Source organism: Mus caroli, unplaced genomic scaffold (genome assembly GCF_978045245.1).
Source record: "Mus caroli unplaced genomic scaffold, Mus_caroli_1 scaffold_11, whole genome shotgun sequence".
NCBI classification, from domain to species: Eukaryota; Metazoa; Chordata; class Mammalia; order Rodentia; family Muridae; genus Mus; species Mus caroli.
The window spans coordinates 57647486-57652600 of NW_028227266.1; the positions used below are offsets into that span (position 1 = coordinate 57647486).

A 5115-nucleotide genomic window follows, 5' to 3' on the forward strand; every position below is an offset into this window, starting at 1 on the left:
TAGCCATGGCTGTCCTGGAACTCACTTTGTAGACCAGGCTGGCCTCGAACTCAGAAATCTGCCTGCCTCTACCTCCAAGTGCTGGGATTAAAGGATTGCGCCACCATGCCTGGCGCAACCAGCACTCTTAACTACTGAGCCATCCCTCCAGACCCTTTCTCTCTCTCTCTCTCTCTCTCTCTCTCTCTCTCTCTAAGCAAAATCAGCCTCTAAGTTCTTCTCACACGACTATTCATCAGGTATGGAGGAAATTTCAGAGAGAAATAAAAATACTGATACTTGTATAGATTTATTTTATTTTTTATTTTGCTTTTCTAGCGATTTATTTCTTTTTCAACTTTTACAGAAGAATGGCTTTATTAGAGTGGGAAATTAAAACTCAAATGTTGCAGAACGTAAAGTTCAAGAAGCCTGTCTGTCGAAATCTCAACATGTCACAAACACAAGGACTCTGGGCTCAGCACCAGCATCTCAACAGACAACAGCCAGAACATCAACCCCGGTGACAACATTGTTCAGGCCCCAGGGTAACACAGCTCCCCAACCTTTGGCCCGGTGTCTCTCCAAGCAGAAGACGTCTGGATGCAGATGCGTCTGGATGTCACACAGGTTCCTGGGTTGCCTCTCTGCCAACACCAGAGACACAAGCCACTTCAGATTTCATGGAAGGGTTTGAGTGGCAGAGGCACTTAGGTAAGAAAAAGACAAATTAATTAACTTGTCAAATCCTGTTGCACAGATAGTGAGACTACGGTGGTTTCTTAGTAGTGCAACCCCATTTCCCAGTAGGGCCTCCTGTCCATCTCATATTGGTCTTTCTGCTCCACTGCAGGAGGGGCTCACACATTAGCGTGGTATTGGCAGCTACTTATGGTGGCCAAGAACTTTCAGCCACAGTATCGCTTCCGTCTGTCTGTAGTGGGTAGTTAAGCTCCGGGCGGACCGCACTACCACCGCCCGCTTCCCTTGGATCCGGAGATGAAATACACACACACACACACACACACACGAGCTTATTTTTAATATGTTTCTTAGCTCAATGGCCAGATAATTCTAAGCCTCCTGCGGCTAACGTATCCTTACCTTCACTCCCAGCTCAACACCTTTAATTCTTCCCTCGGCTTAGCTGCTCAGTTACCTTTAGCCCTAGCTCAACACCTTTAAATCTGCCCTCAGCTTAGTTTCTAATCTCCTATCTGCTACCCCAGGCCCAGTCGGGGAAGCGGCCAATGGCGACACTATCAGAAATCTCACGTGACTAGTGGCTCTCTCTCCCTCCAAAGCATGGCAAATCCTCTTTCCTCCTCCTGCGTCTCTTAGCCTTCCTGTGGGAACCTAGAAGTCCTGCCTCTTTCGTCCAGCCATTGGCCACTAAAGTGTTTATTGATCGATCAAGAACCAATTGGGGTCAGGACCTTCAGCATTCACACGCAAAATTCCCGATCAAAACCTGAGAACCACCTCCTACCTCCATCTACCTTTGGATTTGTTTCATATGAGGTCAGCTCTCTATGTTACTACAAGACTCCTCATATTATCCAATATGTAATTGTCATTTAAAAGGTAGACATTTCTCCATTGAAATTAAAATAATGTGCAGTGTTTTCTGAATTGGTGATGATTTCTTTAAAAATTTTTATTTGTATGTATCTATGTGCATGCGCAATGGAGGCCAAAAGAGGGCGTCAGATTCCCTGGGGTTAGAGTTACAAGCAGCTGTGAGTGTTCCAAAGTGATACTGGAAACTGAGTTTGGGTCTTCTGGCCGAGCAAGGAGCACTCCCAACTCCCGAGCCATCTTTCCAGACCTCGGTGACTATATCCTCTCAGCAACGTCACTAAAATATCCGACTAAGTTAAGCAGAATTTACAATTCAATTTCCAAATTTAAAGATTGTTTTACAATTTTGATGGCAATTCCTCGTATTACTAAAGCATTCTCTAGATCAAAAATAATTTTTAAAACTATCTTAAAATTACAGTGACTCAAAAAGGATGGACCAATTTCATATCACCGCCAAGAGAATATAAATTGTGCAAAAATCTTGATTGTAACAACATAATTAGTAATTTTGCAATAAGGAAAGCAACAAAGTTAAATTCCATGAAAATATGGTACAAAGTATGTGTGAGTATGTGTGTGTGTGTGTGTGTGTGATGGTGGTGGTGGTGGTAGTGTTAATTGAGCCAAGGGTATTCTGGGTAAGCACTCTATCAGAGAACTATATTCCAACCATAACTACACATGTCTCATGGTGGCATGTGGCTATAATCCGAGCACTTAGGAGACTAGGATAAGAAGATTGCAAGCCAGCGCCATCCTCAGCCCAGTCTTGGGCTATGTGGAACAGTAAACTCAGTGGAAGAGTGTATGCTTAGCACACACAAGGACCTGGCTCAATCCCTAGAGCCATGGAAATAAAAAAGAAATAAAGAATCTTGTAGTACAAGCAATTGAAGCTTATCCCTGACTAGCTTACAAATAAATGAGGCTCAGACTATATTTTATTTGGCTTTGACAATTACTAGGGGTAATCCCTAATCTAGTCTTCTAACTGCAGGCCTGGCTGCCTCCCCAGTGCTGTACCCCAGGTACTTGCTGTTTCTCCTGACTGTGTGCTCATCGTCCATCTCCCCTTGTGGCGGCTTCCTCCTCTCCTCTCCTTTCTTCTTCCTTGTCTCTCTCCTCCAACCAGGTCACCCCAAACCCACCTACCTGTAATCCCTCCAGTAATTGGCTGTAGTCAGTTTTATCTAACCAATAGTATTACACTAAGAAACAAGGACTAGACAGGCATGGTGGCACACGCCTTTAATCCCAGCATTCAGGAGGCAGAGGCAGGTATGGATTTCTGAGGCCAGCCTGGTCTACAAAGTGAGTTCCAGGACAGCCAGGGCTATGGAGAGAAACTCTGTCTCGAAAAACCAAAAAATAAATAAATAAAATAAGAAAGAAAGAAACAAGGACTGCCCAACAGAAGCTTGTAAACAAAAGAAGTCACTCCTAGGCCTATACCTTCATGCTAGAATTTAGCATTGCAATACATAACAGCAGACCAAACCTCGACAAGATCTGCTTTTTATCCTATGAATATGTATTTTTTTGGTGTAGAAGAATAGAACATTTTAATGTAGTTTAGTGGCTTGGTTATAGTTTCAAACATTTCCACATATGCTAGGTTGTCTTTTCCGGTAAGAGTCCTGTTGGGGCTACCTTCCTAGCAGAAGAGAAATGCGGATTTTATAAATCATTCTTTGCTGTTGATTCTATGTCTCATCATGGAGATGCTTGCCTAGCTTGGCCTGGGAAAGCCAGACTAGGTGGGATAATAGATGTTCCCAAGAGCCACCTTTGTAACCTTCTTTTGTTCTTCTTTCTTTGATCCTGGAGTGACAGGACCTGAGTGTCATTGAGAGGGGTTCCATACTAGAAAATCTCCCCTCCATGCCTACGCTGGTGTCAATGTCTTGGCTAAATCAAGGAGGGAAGGTTGCTACCCACTGTCCACTTCCACCCCAGGAGAAGGACTTTGTGTGCTAAGAAGCCTTGGGTCTCTTGCTCTGAGCTCTAAAGGAGAGCAGCTGTTCTTACTGCTTCTCTGCTCCTGGCATTTGCTTTGTTTCCACTGTGTGTGCACATTGCAGAGGCACAGGCACACACCATGAACACATCAACAAACAGTGTTGGGATAGACACCCCCACCCACGGGCCCTTAGCTGCTTTCATTTTCCAGGCCTAGATTCCCAGGAGTGGAATTGCTAAGTCAAAGGGCATATGTATTTTTAATATTGATGGATTTTTCTGGATTGAATTCCAAAAATGCTATAATAATTTACATCTCCACCAGCAATGATTGAGAGCAGGGGGGTTTTCCCCACAACATGCAATCGCTGTAGAGCTCTTTTAATTTTGTCAGCCAGAAGGGTGCAAATGAGTATCTTTTATTACTTTAATTTGCATTCCCCTGCATTCTAATGAATGTGAGCATCTTTCCATACAGTTTGATTTTTCCCCTTCTGAACAACCTATTCATTGCCTGTTCTCGCTTTTGGATTTTTGTCTTTTTTTTATTATTATCAATTTATAAGAGCTCTTTGCATATTGTAGTGATTAACCTTTGTCTATCATCTGCATTGCAAATCTATTTTCTAAATCTGTTTGTCTTTTGACTTTGCTTACAACATCTTGCCACAAAATGTATTAAAAATGCATACTTAAAGGCAAAAATATCTATCTTTTAGATCTAGGTTTCCAAACTTGGCTTGAGAAAGTCTTCTGTGCTTCAGATTATATGAAGTCCATGGGGCTGCAGAGATGGCTCAGTCAGTAAAAAGCTTGCTGTGCAGCACCCAGGCAATAAAAACTGGGTTGGTGGCAACTGTTTGTAATCCCAGCAGAGTTGGACAGATACCCAGAGGTCATCGGCCTGCCAACCTAGCTAAAATGATGAGCTCTGTGCTCAGTCACAAGCAAATAGAGAGCAACTGAGAAAGATAACCTCAAGCCTCTACACACACATCTTCATGCACACATGCTCACACTAACATAATTATGTATATAGACATACAAAAAAAGATTATATGAAGTCCAGTTTGTATTGCCAAAGTGTTAATGAATCATAGCATACATATGAGATATGAAGATTTGCTGATAGGTGAATTCTTATGAGGTAGGCACATTCAATAGGCTAGGACCTAAATCAAGAAACCGAATCTCACACCCTTCCCCTCCAAGGCTCAGGGACAGTCAAGGAAGAAGAGGAGGAAAGATTGTTAAGAGTCAGAAGTCAGGGATGATTGCCGGTTTATAATGTCTTCTGGACCTGACAGCCATTGCACTCGTGAACTTACAGCATCCATGGTTGCTGATGCAAGACTGCACAAGATGAAGTCAGCCAGCACTCCAGCATTGAGGAGGAGGAGAGGAAGACATGAAGTAGGGAGGGGCTCATGGGAGGCAGGTCTGAGAGGAGTTGGCGTCGGGAAACCTGGGGTGGATATGATCTAAATACATTGTGTTCATATATTAAATTACTAAGAATAATTTTTGAAAGAAGGGAGGAGAATCTTACCAGCACACAACTGTCCTCCTATCTCCTCAACCCTTCCCACCCCA

At 43.2% G+C, this 5115-nt stretch overlaps 1 long non-coding RNA gene across 1 annotated transcript in view; it reads right to left on the reverse strand.

Moving 5' to 3' along the window:
* Positions 1–312: 312 nt before the first annotated feature.
* Positions 313–5115, reverse strand: part of LOC115031899 (uncharacterized) — a 14373-nt gene continuing 9570 nt past the window's right edge. Inside the window, exon 3 of the long non-coding RNA XR_003837535.2 lies at positions 313–688. This is a non-coding gene — a long non-coding RNA (uncharacterized LOC115031899). The remainder of the gene's footprint in view (positions 689–5115) is intronic.